At 54.9% G+C, this 17886-nt stretch overlaps 1 protein-coding gene and 1 long non-coding RNA gene across 40 annotated transcripts in view; one reads left to right on the top strand and one right to left on the bottom strand.

Annotated features, from left to right (window-relative positions):
• The window catches only part of RBFOX3 (RNA binding fox-1 homolog 3), a 523127-nt gene that overhangs the window by 324526 nt on the left and 180715 nt on the right, over positions 1-17886 (top strand).
• LOC144336036 (uncharacterized) lies at positions 12720-16727 on the bottom strand. The gene is made up of 2 exons (XR_013407430.1): positions 14676-16727; positions 12720-13835 (listed from the first exon to the last, which is right to left on the bottom strand). It is a non-coding gene; the product is annotated as an uncharacterized LOC144336036 (long non-coding RNA).

Here is a 17886-nt window from a genome sequence, read left to right as displayed (position 1 = left end):
ACCCCAGTCCCTGGTGCTTACCCCCCCATTCCCTGCTACCATGTTCCATCCATGCTAAACAACTCTGTCCCCAGCAGTAGCCGGGTCCTTCTCTTTCAGAACTTGTGCTTTTCATGCTGTGTTCCTTCTACCTAGAACACTCTACTTCTCCATCAGCTCACTGATGAACTCTGAAATCAGGGAGGATATTGGGGTCAGCTATGTCAGTTGGGGGGGTTCGTTATATTTTGGGGGACATGAATCAGGGAGGTGGATAAGATCATCCCAGGAGAACACGTCACTGTGGGGTGAGAAGACCAGTGAACGGAAGCCAGGCCCAGGGGAAAGAGGCCCTGGGAGAGGTGGCTCAGGCATTTTGCTGGAGTGTGGGCCGCTGAAGCTGGGGGCAGAGCCTCTGGGATGAGGGGCGAGGAATCATGCAGGAGATGGGGAGAGGCGTGGTAAGGACAGAAAAGCCCATCACGTTTTGCAGCTGGAGAGTCTCATGGCCACAGGCTGATCAGGATGGAGGGGCTAGAAGCCGGGCTGCGGAGGGCTTCAGAGAGTGGAAAGGGCCAGTGGTTCTCGGGCCCCACTACCAGAAAGTCCAGTCTGCAAAAGAAGGCCAGGGGACTCCTCCAGTCATGGAAGGACTTTGAGCAGACAGATGGGGTCTGTCTCCTCTCTCTGATGGCAAGTATATGCGTGCCCGACCGTCCTTCCCGGTGGCCTGTGGTATCTGGGAACAGGGATCACCTTTCTCAAAACAGACTTCCAAAGAAGCCCAGCCCTGGTGAGCCTCCCTGGCCCCGAGAGGGCACAGGCAGTGAGCAAGTGGTATGATTCATCGCATATCAGGTGGGAGCAAGGCCTGGGCACAGGGGGCAGTGAAGGGAAGGAGGAGATCAGAGGCTTCACTGAGAAGGTGGCATTTTGGCATTTGAGACTCAGAGGCAGAATCTGGAGGGTGCTGGGGCAGAGCAGGCAGGGCCTCGTGGGGACTTCAACCTTGTGTGTGGGAGTGAAATGTGGAGCCTGAGAGGGGTTTGCAGCAGCACCCGGCATGGCCCGACTTAACTGGCAGAGCGCGTCCCACGCACAGCCACACTCACTGTCTGCCATGTGCCCGGAGCCCCACAGGGAGCAATGTGACAATCCTGAGAAACAGTGGGCAGGCCAGAGCACATGTCCCATGAGCCCGTCCATCCCAGGAGCAGGAAGGCCAGGTGGTCAGCACAAGCCAAGGTGTCCAGGAAGCTTCTGAGACAGGGGAGACCACCCTGCCCAGACCCCTGTGAGCTCTGTCTCTCCAGCCATGGCTGAGCCTTTCTTTCTTTAAGCTTCCCTGCCAACCCCCTCAGTGCTGGCACAGGGCACAGACCACCTCAGGATCCCCGATTCTCAGCGTGGGGAGGGACCCTGGTGCCCTGGCCTGGCCCAGCCACCTGTTGACCGGTCTCACGTCAGTGGGTCTGATCCTGCCCGGAGCGCTGGTTGGAGACTCTCATGTTGTGGATTTTGCCGAGCATGTCACAGAGCCCCTGGACAGCAGCAAGGAGAGACACTGAGCTGGAAGGCCAGGGCATCTCTGACACCCCCTCAGATCAGCACCCACTCCACCCCCTCACTCAGTGCAAACCTACTCGAGAGGAAAAACGAATCCATTGAAACCCAATTTCCTTCCCTCTTTGCACAGACACTCTGCACCCAGGGTGCCCTGTGGGTCGGGAGTGCTGTGGGGTCCAAGGTAACTTGGTGCTTTCCAAGTAGGAGCGCCACTTGTCAGCCCTTCTCGCACCTGGGAGCAGAAAGGCAGGGGGTCCCTCGCCTTAGTGAGCAGAGGGTCTCAGACATACTCAGAGCACCAGGGTAAAGAAGTGACCGTCCCCTTGAAAAGAGCACCCCTTGCTCCACAAAAGGCCCTGTCACTGGTCTGCCAACAGCAAGTTGTCCTCTGGGTAATGCTATCCTGCTTGCCCTGGTGCCAGCCCCGCGAGCTGCGTCAGGGCTGCTGTGATGTGGGGGAGGCACTGCTGGTGAACTGTGCGTGGCTTCATGCTGCTTTCTCAGGGTTTCTGGCCACGGGACCTCACTTGACATGCACATAGCGTGGGTTAGGGAACCCTGACCCTACGGCGTTCTCAACCCACAGTGTGGGACCAGGCTTCTGCCAGTGTCTGAGGAGGGCACCGAGGGGTCCTCAGCGGGCACCTCTTTGCTGGGCACCTCCGTCTTCCCTCAGCGAGCAGGTCTATAGTGTGGGACCTCGCTCTCCAGCTTCCATGTTAACACACAGCCTGGCTCCATCCTCTTTAGGGCCCTACCCTTTCCCATTCTTAACACCAAGGGAGAAGAACCAGAAAGTCAGGGAATCGGCCCAGTAGGGGGTTAACAAAAGGCTTGTGAAATGCAGCTCTCTTGGGTTGGCTGGCGAGGCTGGGAGCCGCAGCGTGTTAAGCTCTGTCACGTATCAGGAGGAAGCCAGCCCGGGGATGGGCAAACCCTCCCTGCAGTTAATAAGCATCCGGCCGGGCGTGAAGCACCCCTCTCGATGTTTTCTGTTCAACAGGCTTTGCGGGTCTTTGGGAGCAGGCTGCAGGGAGAGAGAAGTGCTGGGGTGGTTTGGTGACAGAGGAAGGGATGGGGAAAGGACAGTCATCTCTATACTTCTGGGACAGAACTGCAGATGGCAGCCGGGGGCGTGGAGAAAGTGGCCTCACTCCACTGAGTCCAAGACCTGCAGTGAGAAGCCAGGAATTACCAGGCTCTCTAAGGGGCAGAAAGTCCTAGAAAGTTCTAGGTGGCCTCTATGGCACAGGAGCCAAGCAGTCTCCACAATGCCAATCAAGGCAGCCACATGAGGTCAGAGGGTCCTCACAAGGGCTCAGAGAGGCAGGACAGGGACATTTATTTGCAACAGACTCTGCACCAGTACTCGGCTTCTAGAAGCTCACAGTGCCAGCCGATCTGAGTGGAATGGTCTCAAGTCAGCAGCCACTCTGCCCATTGACTTTCCGTGTAGGACAGATGTACCCACTTGAACAAAACCCAATGCACAAGCCAGGCGTGGTGGCTCACACCTGTAATCCCAGCACTTTGGGAGGCCGAGGTGGGTGGATCACCTGAGGTCAGGAGTTCAACACCAGCCTGATCAGTATGGCAAAACCCCATCTCTACTGAAAATACAAAATTACCTGGGCATGGTGGTGAGTGCCTGTAATCCCAGATATTTGGGAGGCTGAGGCAGGAGAATTGCTTGAACTCAGGAGGCGGAGGTTGCAGTGAGCTGAGATCGCACCACTGCACTTCAGCCTGGATGACAGAGCAAGACTCCGTCTCAAAAAACAAAACAAAACAAAACAAAAACCAATGCACAAAAATGCAGCCTTATCAAAGCAGATAAAGGAGCAGGTGGCTTCTGGCACTGTCAGTGGATCTTCGGGAAACCACAGGGACTCACAACAGGGTTCCTGTAGGACGGAGCTTCTCTAGTGCATTTCAGTATTTGTTTACAGATCATTACCTACTTGCTGGAGAGGTTTCAGGGCATTGTATGCTACAGTATGTGGAGCCTGTGTTCATTGAAATGGTCAGAAATGAAGGTACAACATCTCTGGGTGTATCACACAAATGAACAGGAATATATGATTATGAATTAGCACCATTTGCATCCACATGAAACTTTTCATCAACAGGTCTGTTTCATTAGCTGACCATGGTGTGAAATCAGGAAATGGTAAATGGGAATTCTTGTGGGCATATTAATTGCAGCTTGTCTATCCACCTGGCTGGGGCAGAAAGCGGGGACAGCGGCATTGGCAGCTTCTCAGTGTAGGAACTGGGAGAGGGTTACAGCCCAGAGGAGGGTTGGGCTGTTCTTTGCGGTGTGCCTGCCTCATAGAAGATTTTCAAGCATCATCTTTCTCATCCTCCAACACATCTGCAAGGCAGGTAGCACCACTCCCATTTTGTGGATGGAAAACTGAGGCACAGGGAGTGGAATCATTTGCCGGGTGTCACATAGGCTGCAAATATTCACACAGGCTTTTGAATCCATAACCATTTACAAAGCAAAGTCTACTTCTGTGTCTGCCCTTCTTCCCTCCAAACACCAAGGCCCAAAGAGGATGAAGGGCTCCAGGTTTGCCATCTCCGGCCCCTTCATGTCCCCAGAGTCCATCATGGCAGTCATAAAAGAGAAGGCGTGCCAGGCGCGGTGGCTCACCCCTGTAATCCCAGCACTTTGGGAGGCCGAGGTGGGTGGATCACCTGAGGTCAGGAGTTTGAGACCAGCCTGGTCAACATAGTGAAATCTCGTGTCTACTAAAAATACAAAAATTACCCGGACGTGGTGGTGAGCACCTGTAATCCCAGCTATTCAGGAGGCTGAGGCAGGAGAATCCCTTGAATCCCGGAGGCAGAGATTGCAGTTAGTTGAGATCAAGCCACTACACTCCAGCCTTGGGCGACAGAGCAAAACTCCATCTCAAAAAAAAAAAAAAAAAAAAAAAGGCGAGTGTCTCCCTCCAAGCCTGCTTCCAGCCATCTCCTTGTGACTGCTCTGAGCCTTCAGCTCCCGTGAGGGCCCATCTCAATCACCACATACTCCCCTCCCTATTTTTTATGACTTTCTTGTTGCTGTTATTTTCGGAACAAAACAAAACCTTTGGGTTGTGGATTTGGAATAACAAAACATTGAAGAAAGTTATTCAATATTATAACCCAGGTTTTACTCTTCCCCAAATATTTTCTGAACCCCAAGTGGTACAGAGACTTCATAAACAGTTCTCTTGAGGAACCCTGCATTTGAAATGGACTGTCCGCTCGTGCCGATGCCCACAGAAACATGGTCCAGATAAGAATCAACTGGCCTGGGCCGGGCGCGGTGGCTCAAGCCTGTAATCCTAGCACTTTGGGAGACCGAGATGGGCGGATCACGAGGTCAGGAGATCGAGACCATCCTGGCTAACACGGTGAAACCCCGTCTCTACTAAAAAATACAAAAAAACTATCTGGGCGAGGTGGTGGGTGCCTGTCGTCCCAGCTACTCGGGAGGCTGAGGCAGGAGAGTGGCGTGAACCCGGGAGGCGGAGCTTGCAGTGAGCTAAGATCCAGCCACTGCACTCCAGCCTGGGCAACAGAGCGAGACTCCGTCTCAAAAAAAAAAAAAGAATCAACTGGCCTGGAGAAGGCATTTCCATTTATAAGTACTGAAATAGGCAAATGATATGATGTCTCAAACAAAGGGAAATTAGTTGGTTTCGAAGCAGTCATAGAGTTCTAGGAGATGGATCCAACGAAGCACAAAGAAACAGGATAGCTGGAGCTGCCACGGCCACTGACCACTCTGCATGATGGGCAAGGATTTGGGTCTGACATCGGGAGGAGTGTTGCCAACCGGAGGGTCTGGAAAGGCAGGTCCTGGGCTGCCCGGGGCATCCTCTCACCAGGTCTCTAAGGACCTCTCACAAGCACACACAACAAGTCTCACCGTGATTCTGAGTACTTCTAAATCCAGACCGAATTCACACACGGTAGCTCACACCTGCAATCCCAGCATTTTGGGAGGCCTAGGCAGGCACATTACTTGAGGTCAGGAGTTCGAGACCAGTCTGGTCAACATGGTGAAACCTCGTCTCTACTAAAAATACAAAAATTAGCTGGGCGTGGTGGCGCATGCCTATAATCCCAGCTACTCAAGAGGCTGAGGCAGGAGAATTGCTTGAACCCAAGAGGCAGAGGTTGCAGTGAGCCAAGATCACACCACTGCACTCCAGCCTGGGTGACAGAGCGAGACTCCATCTCAAAAAAAGAAAAGAAAGAAAAAATAGGAATATTACCTTAGCACAGGGAGACTTCCATCTCCCTCATTTATTCTAGAAGCTATGAACACAAAACCACAAAGAAAGCAAAACCTACTAACAGTGGCTGCTCCTGTTCCGTGTGACAAAATATCGATGGCTTTAGCAAGCATTTTCTTCCCGCCCCCGCCTTGATTTCTTTCCTGAAAATGAAAACTTTCAAGGCCTGCTTTGAAAACAAAATCACCCAGATTGTGTGCCTGTGATGCTGGTGGCTTCCTCCCTTTCCAATTTGGTTCTGTTCCTCACATGAGCTAAAACACAATGAGAACCACTGACTGGATGGCTTAAACCTGAACCACTTCAAAGATGGTGCTGCTTGCAGGCACCAGGCAGAGCTGAGGGTCAGTCTGGCTTTGTGGGTGTCCAGTAGACAGGCCTCTTTCTGCAACCTCTGTCAGGCCAGGAACTGGCCCAGCCCGTGGCTACCCTCATACTTCAGACTGATGTTGTGTTGCTTGTGCTGGGTTTGGGAGAGGTGGGCTGAGGCCCCTGATGCCCAGAGAACACAGACAGCTACCTGGGGTCCAGGCAGATGCGGGGCAGAGGTGGCCTCCCCTGTACAGTGCCTCTTATGTACTCCTCCAGGACCCCTTCTGAGTCAGCAGCTGGCCCTGCACCTGCACACCCACGCAGTGGCCCTCCTCGCCCACCCCACACCCCTCCTCGCCCACCCCACACCCCTCCTCTCTTTGCATTGGCGAAGGTAACGACTTCCCAACCAGGCTTCCAGCTAAATAAACATGAAGCGCATTGAGCCAGCAGTTCAGGCTGGGTACAAACTGCTGGTCCAATTCACTCTCGTCATTTTTCATTCTGAATGAAATTAAGCTCCCGAGAGCAGAAAAGAACCCTTTTCTAAAAAGGAAATGCATCAGCGAATCCCTTAGGGGAAAAACATTTTGACATGGAAGTTTTCCTGTACTTTATTCAGTCTACAGGGCGAGGTTCCCTCTTCTCTTTGCACCCCTTCCGTTCCCCCCGCTTTCGTGGCCGTGTTCTCAATCAACCTTCTCGTGGATTCGTTTGTGGGAAAGTCTCCTTCCACCACCTCCCCACCCATAGCTCCCCATGCCCGTCCTGTGGTGCTGCCAAGCCCCCTCCAGAACTACCTGGATTCGTAATAAGCTTCAGGGCCTTTGGTCAGCACTATTTCAAAAAGCAAATAAAACTGCAATCCCAGCCGACAACCTCTGAATTCATGTCACTCTCCTGCCGTCCCCTGCCCCCTCAGTGTTTTCTTTCCAGATAAATTTGTCTCAGCAAAGTCCACGGACCCGATCAACGATGATGAAATTAACGGGCTGCACCTGTTCGTACGTCTGTTTGCAGCCTAATGGCTTGTTGGTTTCCCTGATGACGGCTCCCTTCATTGGGACTCCTGAGCACCCAGTGCCAGGATGGGTGAGCTTGACCAAGTGCAAGATTATGCATATATTTACTTTTAAAAAAACCCTGAGGCTACTTATTGATTTTAACACCTTTTGATGTGTGAAAAGCCCTTGAGGAAGGCAGTTAAACGCATACCCCATCGGGTGTGAATTCCAGCCAGCTCCTCCAATTCATTTGATCACTGAGCAGAACGGGCTAGTGGTGCAGAGACATGAGTGCTGATAAAATATCTAAAGGGCAGGAGAGTCAACCCAAGCTAACGCCACAAGCCTGCAGCTCCTCGGCCTGAGGCACCTGGATGGTCTTCTCTAAGCTAACCCCATACCTCCAAACTAACCCACAAACCCGCGGCTTTTTCCAGGCCTAAGGCGTCTGGATAGTCCTCTCTAAGCTAACCACATACATCCAAGCTAACCCACAAGCCTGCGGCTCCTCCCAGCCCAAGGCACCTGGATAATGCCATCATTATCCGAATCCTTCCCTCAACTCCACAAGGCTATTCCCATTTTACAAATAAAGCAGCTCAGGTTGGAAGACACGCAAAGCTCCTAAGGCCACGCAGCTGGTCCATGCTGGGGCTGGAACCCAGCTATGTCTGGCTCAGAAGCACTTGTGAAATCTGTCACTGCCACCTGCCAGTGGGGGTGATAGATGTGGTCTGGAGGTGACAGGGGATCATCTTTCAGCAGCCCCTGTCCTCACCCACGTGCTCGCTTCACTGCCTCTTCTCCTATACTCCTGATTGATGGGAGGTTCTGCCCGGAATGTTCTAAGTAATACGTGATGGGCGGCAGAGCTGTGCCCCACATGTCTGTAGGAGACCCCCCGTCCCGCAATGGGACAGCCTGCCTGGAAGCTGTTTCCTGGTCTCAGGATGATGTGCTGCACAGGCCCCTGGCAAAGCAGACACAAGTCCGGATGCTTCGGTTCATTCTGCTCGGCTTTGATACGAGGAAGCGCACATGCACCATGCCAACCCCGCCTGCCGTGCGCCCCAAAGCCCGTCTACACGACTGTGACCAAAACATAACGACTTTCATCTAAATTCACTCTCTAAAAGGAACACCCTCCTGAACCAGCATGTTCCCCTCAAAGGTGTTATGGAACCTGAACTCACTCTGAAGTCATTCCCAGTTGCTCAAGGCAGGGGTGAGGCCCCCCCATGGAACAGCTTGAGCTCCTCCAGTGTGGGAGGCATCACAGGAAGGCATCGCGGCCTTGACCGGTGGGCCTTGCACTCCAGCGTGTGTGTGTCCTGTGCCCAGACCCTCTGTGTGTCTTCTCCAGAGTCCACTCGCACAGCCCCACAGGACTCACATGGTTTTTTTTGTCTTACTGACGGGTTCCTTAGAACACCTCCCATGTGTGGGAGGTGTATGTGTGGTGTGTGTGTGTGCATGTGTGCGTGTGTGGTGTGTAAAAGTGTGTTTGCATGTGTGTGTGGTGTGTATAAGTGTGCATTCATGTGTGTGTGTGGTGTGTGGTGTGTGTGCATGTGCATGGTGTGTGTGTGCATGCGTGCGTGTGTGAGTGTGTGTGGTGAGTGTGTGTTCATGTGTGTGTGGTGTGTGAGAGTGTGTGTGGTGTGTGAGTGTGTGTGGTGTGTGAGAGTGTGTGTGCATGTGCATGTATGTGTGTGGTGAGTATGTGTGCATGTGTGTGAGCGTGTGTGGTGTGTGAGTGTGTGTGCATGTGCATATGTGTGAGTGTGTGTGGTGTGTGTGAGTGTGTACACATACACATGGGTATGCTATGCCTTCTGTCTACAACTCTAGCTACTGCTTTGCTCTTCCCGTACGGGTGTGGTGACGTTCTTAATGGTGACATGATTTTTTTCTTCTGGACTACCCACCCATTCTAGAATTGTTCTGAGAAGCACACACACACTCACCAGGCACACACAGACCAGGCACACACACACACACACACACACACGGTGCCTCTTGGACTATGCCTGACCTCTCTAGTGCCTGGAGTTAAGACCTTCCAGTTGTTCCTCCCTAGACAACAGGGTCCTTTTTTTCCAGCCTCTCAGTGACAAACGCGAACCTGCATCCCCTTTCCTGAAAACCTCCCCCTGGGGTGGGCAGTGGAGCCCAGAGCTCCCAAGGAGTGAGGTTTACATCTGCAACCACAAGCCTGCAGGGCCGAGCTGTCTGCCGTGGTGGTGCCTCGCTGGCTGTGGGGAGCTGAGGCCTGTCTGCAGTGAGTTTGCATTTACTGAGCAAATGCTAGCAGCGCTAGCTGGACAGGACAGGGTGGCCAGAAGCAACTGGCCGGCACGAACGCACGTAGGTTATTTGGACTTGGGTCATGCCTTCACTCTATTTGGTCACCCAGCATCTGCCACATGCCCACAGCCCGCCGTGACGGTGCCGTACTGTGCCGGGCCATGCCATACCACGCTGTACCGTGACAGTGCCATACCGTGCCAGGCCATGCCATGCTGTGCTGTGACGGTGCCGTACCGTGCTGGGCCATGCCATGCTGCACCGTGAGGGCAGTGAGGGTTGCTCCTTCCACCCACAGGAATCTCAGCATCAAGGTCTAGAAAAATGACAACAGTGAACTGGGCCATTAGAGGTCCCAGAATGCAAGCGCTGGAGGAGGGAATGTCCTGAGTGCTATGGGACCCTGTCAGTAAATATTGAGCACCTACTGTGTGCCAAGACCCATGTCCCAAAAATTTCCAACCTAGAGAAGCAGAGACACATCCTGCTAATCCAATTCTGTATCTTCTTCTTCTGGCTGTTCCTAAGATGCCATGAACACTGCCCATGCCCACCTCACCCTGTTGCCACCCCTCCCCTGCCCTCTTTTCTTCTCCTCCTCCTATCACAGTGTGGTTCTAAGCCAGAATTTTAGCCCCAGCTCTGCCACTAATAATTGGAGGACTGAAGCTCTCTGAGCCTCAATTTCCTCCTCTGTAAAATGGGCGCATAACTGACATGTGCTCTGAAAAGTTGTGAGAGGAGCATGTGGAGATGTAGGTGGGATGACAGAGGCAGAGGCAGCTGGCCCCATGGCAGTGCTCCACCAGAACTGGCTGCTGGCATCACTCCCCTGCCTCTCCTCCCACGGCTTGCATTTCCTCATCTGTCACTGGAGGGGCTGGGCCAGGAGACTGCTAAGTCCCTTCTCGTTCTGGTATCATGTGCCCTGGCTATTCCACTAAGCTGACCATGGGCCGCTGCCCTATGCATGTGGATGCATCTTCGTCCTGCACAGGTTCAGGGCTTAAGTCAGGGGTGCCTTTCGTGTGAGGCTGCACCTGGACACCAGGCAGAGACACAAGCTGTGCGGGCTGCTGCTGGCAGGGCAGATCTCCACGGCAAGACTGGGCACAGGCCCGGCCAGCACCACAGGCCACACCCACAGCACACAGGCTGGGCGAGGGTCTGCATGCTGCCTGGTTCCCCACCCCACTGGACGGGCCACTTCCCAGTGGGAGGCAGCTGGGCAGGGGGCGCCCACCAAGAGGCAAGGCCAGCAAGGTTCTAGATTCAACCCCCTCCACTCTGGGAACAGGTGCCATGTGGCAGGCGCCTGAGCCACCCCATCAGGCAGGGTGATGCCAGGAGCTGGCATCAGGGGTCCCTTTTCTGGGTACCAGGAGCCAGGGTCCTCAGCTATTCTGAGGAGGGGGGCAGAGGCCCTCTTTCCCGTGATGCTGTTACTGCAGGCAGCCTGGAGCCACAGGCCAGGGAGCTCCATCAGGCCTGGGGAGCAGGGGTGTGGAGTTCTGGTGCTGCCACTCCCAGGACTGGACCCCCGAAACCCCCCATGGCTGCCACGAGCCAGCATCCCAGCCTTCCTGGAACCATCTCAATTCCAGATGTGGCCCCTCGTTGTCACCACACACCCCTGAAATGTTGGCATTTTGTGGACATTCGCAGGGTGAGCCACACTTTCCAGGCTTTTTCCTCATATCACACAGAAGTCTCCAGTCAGGCTGAGATAACTGCCCCTGCCCTCCTGCCTGTAAAGCTCTTGGGATTTTGCTTGGGTGGCAACTCTGGATTCCCTCCCAGAGCTCTGCAGAGGCAGCCTCCCATTGCCTGTGAGTCCCCTGCCCAACGTGCAGGACTGTGGGGGGCTAAGGGGATGTGCCCGGGCTCTGTGTTTGCACATGCTGTCTCTGAACCCTCTGGCTTGCCCCATCCTCTGCTTCCCCTTACAAGCCACTCGCTTCCCACCGTGAGCCCCCACGCTCCAGCCAACCCTCCTTCCAAGCCTCCACCCGCAACAGTGATCTGACCCTTGGCCCGGTGGAGTTTTCAAGGCCCAGCACACCACATGCTACCCCTGCCTGTCCAGGCGGTGAACCTGGGGAGGTTTGGGCAGAGGCCCGTAGTGGCCAGGCCATCCTTGGCAAACATACCGTGTCGGCTGTAATAGCAGAGATTGGGCTGCGGGTTAATTTATGGTGTTTCAGGGAGCTGAGTATGGGAATATCTTCTGGTCTTTAAATTAGTCATGAAGTTGGATCCCACCAGCACAATTAGAACCTCAGCTAATGATTATTTATGGAGTTTGGAATGCGTATTAACCCGATTGTATTAAATATTAAACTCAATTGTAATACTTATATCTGTATTTACAGTATAAGGTACCCGTCGAGCTGCATTACCCCCCCATTGGAATCGTTGGAGGCCTCAGAGCTTTGAAAGATCTGGGCAGAGCCAGGCAGGTGGGACAGAACCAGGCTGTGGCGCGTGTACACAGCCTGAACCGGGTGGCAGCCTCGGGGGCATGGTGGGCTGCGCCAGGAAGGGGCAGAGAAGTGGGCTGGGCTTCCTCTGGTCCCTGGAGGAACACAAGGCTCAGTGTGCCCAGTGTCACCCACCAACCCTCCAGGCAAAGTGGAGCTGGCACCACCACCCTGGAGTTTGGAGAAGGCCAAGGCTGATGTCATCATGGGTTCGCTAGGAGCCACAGCAGATGGAGTGGCTGAGTGTGCAGGCCCTAGAGCCACAGGGAGCTGGCTGTAAACCCTGCTCCACCCCTTACCAGTCCTGACTCCTTAGGCAAGTCATCTCTCCCTGCCTCAGATTCCCTTCCGTACAAGAGGGGCAGTGGTCACTCCTCCCTCAGAGAGCTGTTGTGTGTTGGGTGAATCAATGCACGTGGAATGCTGAGAACATGCCTGGCTGGTGCAGCAGCTGAAGAAACACTCCATTTTTTTTTTTTTTTTTAAGGTGGAGTCTCGCTCTGTCACCCAGGCTGGAGTGCAGAGGCACAATCTGGGCTCACTGCAACCTCTCACTACTGGGTTCAAGCGATTCTCCCGCCTCAGCCTCCTGAGCAGCTGGGATTACAGGCGCCCACCACCACAGCTGGCTAGTTTTGTATTTTTAGTGAAGACGGGGTTTCACCATGCTGCCCAGGCTGGTCTCGAACTCCTAACCTGAGGTGATCCACCTGCCTCGGGCTCCCAAAGTGCTGGGATTACAGGCGTGAGCCACTGCACCCAGCCAAAAAACATTATTTTTTTTAAAAAGCAGCTTTATTAAGATAACAATTCATATGCCATTCACTCCTTTAGGGTGTACAATTCAGAGGTTTTTAGTGTATTCACAGAGTTGGGCAACCATCATAATCCAGTCCAGAATGTCTCTTCACCTAGAAGAACTTTGACCCGCCAGAGTCACTCGTTTCTGCCTCCGCCAGCCCCTGGGGGACAGTCCTCTGCTTTCCTTCCCTGGATGGCTCTGCTCCAGACATGTCACATGAATAGAATCATACCACGCGAGGCCTTTGTGTGGCTTCTGTCTCTGAGTGTGCCGTCTTCAGGGTTCATCCGCGGTGCGGCATGTGTCAGAAACGCCTTCCTTGTTATGGCTGAACGGGATTCCATTGTGTGGACAGACTGCAGTGTGTCCTTTCCCGTTTTTGGCTGTGGTGAATGACGCTGCAGTGAATACGCGTGTGCAGCTAGTTGTTTGAACATACGTTTTCGTTTCTCTTGGGTGTATACCAGGGATGGAACACCTGGGTCCTCCGGTGGCTCTGGGTTTAAAGGAAGCATCGCCTCTGACTGTTCCAGCTCCAAGCCCAGCCCGAGGGCCTCCTGCTTCCTAGCCATCCACAGCCCACCACATGCCGCTTGACTACACAGTGTTAGTATGGGTGAGGTGGGGTGGGGGAGCTGCCGTAACCAGATCTGAAGTCCTTTGAGGGCGGCTGATGCATCTGGCAGAGAGCCAGGCACAGGCATGTGCTGGCAAACCCTGCCTGATACCCCCCGCGCTTCTGTGTCCATGGGGAGGGGCCCTCGCCCATCCCTTTGCTTCCCTTCAGGGACTTCAGTGAGCGTGTGGTCTGCACCATCCAGGTACTGGGGACGTGGGTGGCTGTGAGCTCATGAAGCCTACCGTCTTGGAGGTTGGGGGGACCATTAGTCCCCAAACAGGAAATCATGATCACATGAGTGCTCACCAGAGAACAGAACAAGTGTCGGGCCCAGGCTATGCTTCAGGCTTGGTAGTCAGGGGCCTCTCTGAGACCTAATGACCAGGTGATGTCAGGGACAGAGCAAGCCAGACACAGGGACAGCTGGAGCGCAGGTCCCAGCCAGGAACAAGCTGGGAAGGTCAGAAGAATCTGGGAGGAAACTTCAGTGAGGATGGGAGGAGCATGAGGCCAGGGGATGGGGACAGAGACAGAGAGGGGAGACAGAGAGGGGAGAGAGAGAGCGGGGAGAGAGAGAGAGGGGAGAGAGGGAGCGATATATGTATGGAGAGAGAGAGAGAGGGAGAGAGAAGGGGTGGGGAGAGGCAGGCTGGCTCAGGAAGGTCGGGTGGCACAGCCAAGAGTCTAAGGCAGGACCAGGTCGACCCCTAGCTCTGGGGCTGGTGGATGATGGAGGCGGACAGGGGTGGGATGGAGACGCCTGCGGGGGCCATGTGGGACCCTAGTGTGGGGAGGGGTGAAGGTGACCTGGGTCGGGCACTAGCAGGACATACAGAGAAGGGAATTTGGGGTTGGTTTTGGAGGAAGGGCTGAGCCTTGCTGGTTGGATTGTGCTGGGGGCGCTGGGGTCAGGAAGGATGGGCAGGAGCCAAGCATGCCTCCTGGGCTTTGGCTGAAGCTGCAGGCAGGGGAGACATTTCCTGGGGTGGAAAATTCTGGGGACCAGCAGCGGGGAGTGAGTCAGGTGGAGACGTCTGTGCCCCCGGCCTCTTAGGGGATAAGGGGACCCTTGCTGGTGCCCTGACGTGGTATTTCCAGGTGCCACTGAGCCAGCCCTGCACCACAGGGCTCCCTGAGTCCCATGACCAGGACCAGCCTCTGCCCAGAGCAGGTGGGAGGAGAGAGGTCAGACCAGCCTCCCCACCCCGATACAGAAGCTCCAACTCCTCAGTCTCACAGCAGGGCAAAGGAGTTCCCTCCTGCCTGCGTTTGGAGAAGAGCTGTGATACCTCGGTTTGGCTGAGCGCTTACCATGTGCCAGGCCCTTTGCTGAGCGATCTTAAAATTCTCTCATTTCATCTTCATGGCACCCGATGAGGCGATACTATTTCCTTGTGTTGCAAATGAGAAAACTGAGGCAGCAAGGTCCTGAAGCTCCTGCCAGGTCATAAGGGCAGGAAACTCTCTGCCGTCCTGATATTCAACCCCCACCCCAGTCTCCAGCCAAAAGGCAGGAGCACATCTTGAGAACAATTGTAGGAGGGGTACCAGTGCCCAGAAAGGTGGTACCGGTGCCCAGACAGGTGGACGCTGCTGGCAGGAGGACCGGCCAGGGCACACAGCCTTCTCTTGGCCAGCTGTGTGCACGGGGTCAGTGTCCGCCCCTGCCCTGGCTCAGCAGCTCTGCTGACACCTGACTGTCTCTCCACGAGGCCAGGGTGGCGCTGGACACTAATCTGGGGCACACCTGTGCTGAATCGCCAACCCTGGAAGAGTTCTGCCTGCAGGAAACGGAGGGGGCAGGGAGACCTGGGTCAGCTCCAGCTGGCCAGGCCAGGTCAGGTCCCTTCTTGGCAGAAGGTGCCTCCTTCCCCCCTGCACATACTGCCTGTCACTATGGCAGGAGGGCATGGGCTCCCTGCAGCCCAGTTCTTTCTGTCCTCGGACTTTAACTGTTTTTGCACTGAAGCCAGCTCCTGGCACCTGTCTGCAGCCATCCTGGACCTGCCCCACTCGGACATCACTGCCAATGGGCTGAGCTCTGTGGTACCAATACCCATCTTGGGGCCACCTATGTGCCCCAGGACCAGGGTCAGCCTCACGCTGCCCCCCAGGACTAGGCCCATCTGCTAGCACCCCCCAGAGCACTGTTTACCCTATAGCCTGCCAAGCTGAGCCTGGCTTGGTGATTTCACTGGGGGACCACAGGGACTCTGGGCACAGGGCAGCCTCTTATGTGCAGGCCTCTGCACACCTCCTCCAATAACCTGACTCCATCCACCCCACCCTAAAACACTCTCTCCCTTTCTCACAGCCCTGGAGCCCAAAGCATCCTAGAAAATTCTGGTGACACCAGGTTTCAGGCAGAGCGCTCTGAACACAGACTTTGGTCTCAGCCCTGTCCCCAAAACCAACAACAAATGACAAGAGTACAAGTGGCTCTTAGTCCCTGGTGGTGGGCCTCACTCCTGGGGGCTTTAGGTAGGCTGTGGAGGGGTTGACTCAGATTGCTGCAGGGGCTCAGAGAACACCCTGGATCTGCTGGCACAGGCAGGGCAGCGCCGCCCGTCCACCAGACAGCTAGATCCCGCCAGGGACTCCTGGTAGCCACAGGTCACCACTCTGTTCTTTGGCTCCAAGCCAAGCCCCAGAGGGAGTCAGTGCTACTCCCGGGAGGCAGAGCCCCAGCAGGGCGCCCCTTGAAACATGGGAACATTTTTCAAATTCCTAGCAGGTTAGTGGCTTCTCTGCCATGGCCCACTGCCCTCGGAGGCTCCTGGTACTGGGGGTGGCCCTGGAGATGGGGACACGGGGCAAGCAGACAGAGGCACAACCGGCACATCGGGAAGACAATCTTTCTGGAGAAGGATGTTGGGAAAGGGGACAGGGGAGGAAGAGGACAGGATTCAAGCACCAACTTCCTGCATCCAGGGCCCTCCCTCCACAGCACCCCAGGGGCACAAAGGACTGACTCACACAGGAACATGAGTCAGGTGACACAATTATCTGCGATGACAGAGCTGGAACGGAGCAAAACACCCAACTTAAACAATGTCACCAACAATAGGGAATTTCCCAAAGGGGGCAGTTGGAGCGATCTGACAGGAGGACAGGGGAGACCCCCTGCCCCCTCCTTAGGAAACAGCAGGGAAGGGGCCACCTGAGGAGGCAGCCAGGTAGGACCTGTGTGGCCCCACGTGGGCAGGGGCCATGTGGCTCCCCAGGCCGGCGGGCAGCCTGTGTAACACTGAAAAGAAGGGAATGGCTTGTCCCAGCTCCCACTGGGGAGAAAATGCTGGTGGTTATTCCTGTAGGCTTGTGATTTTAAGTGATAGTATCTCCAGTGTGTTGCCACCTGCGTGCAGGTCTGGACTCAGATGAGCCATGTGTCACAGGGACAGTCAGACAGTGAGGCCCGGGTCTTCCTGCAAATAGGGCGTGAGGTTCTCCTTCAAGGCAACCCCGAGGTCAACAGGGCCCCCCGCCCCCAGCCCCAAAGGCCATTTAACCAGTGACTGCCAATAGCAACAGCGGCTGCTGCCTGTGTATTTCTGATCTCTAAGCCTGGACTGCTTCTCTCCAGCAGGGAACCCCGCACACCCCAAAGCTGGTGTTAACCCTCCCCCTGACCCCTTACTGACTCCACAAGTTTCCGTCGTCTCTCAGTCTCGGCGTTCCCACCCCGGAAAGGGAAATGGCCCTAACCAGGCCCACCCACAGGGCTGTTTTGAGGACATATATTCCGCGGGAAGGGCCAGCTCAGTGCTGAATACGTGGCCAGCCCTCTGTGACCAGCTGCTGGTGTGGATTCTGTTCTTGTAGTCACTGGCCGGACTAGACCCTTTGGAGCCATGGGGAGCCCCCAGGGAGCTCCTGTGCCTCTAGGTCCTGACCCTCCTCATGTTGTCCTGGGGGTAGGATCTGCTTCTTTTCTGGGATCTGATACTTTCTACAGTGGTGCTGCACCCTTTTAGGACCTGTGTCCTTACTGTCTTTAATAAGGCAACGGGGTCCAGAGAAGTTTGGCGATTTGCCCAGGGTCACCCAGGGAAGTAGCCACAGGGTCAGAGCTTTCAGTTGGAATGAGATGGGGTGGGAGAAGGGAAAATCAGAAGAAAGACCTGGTGGTAGGAACATGGCCCAGGCATCCTCCATCCTCAGGAAGAGTGTTCCAGTGTGCCTTGGGAGGGACCTGATCCTGGGAGAAAGTCCTGCCTGGGGAGAAAGACAGCACAAAGAGCGGCTAATGAGCTTGAGTCCCAGCAGGCACACAGGGATCCGACCTGAGCTTAGAAGACCCCCATGCCTGGCTTAATGCTCTGCTGTCCCACCTTCAAATTCTTACTAATTTTTAGGCCAGGCACAGTGGCTCACGCCTGTAATCCCAGCACTTTGGGAGTCCAAGGCGGGCGGATCACCTGAGGTCAGGAATTTGAGACCAGCCTGGCCATCATGGTGAAACACTGTCTCTACTAAAAACACAAAAATTAGCAGGGCATGGTGGCAGGCACCTGTAATCCCA

Source organism: Macaca mulatta, chromosome 16, assembly GCF_049350105.2.
Source record: "Macaca mulatta isolate MMU2019108-1 chromosome 16, T2T-MMU8v2.0, whole genome shotgun sequence".
NCBI classification, from domain to species: Eukaryota; Metazoa; Chordata; class Mammalia; order Primates; family Cercopithecidae; genus Macaca; species Macaca mulatta.
The sequence above is the reverse complement of the archived record's forward strand: the minus strand, read 5'-3'. Positions and strand labels throughout refer to the sequence as shown.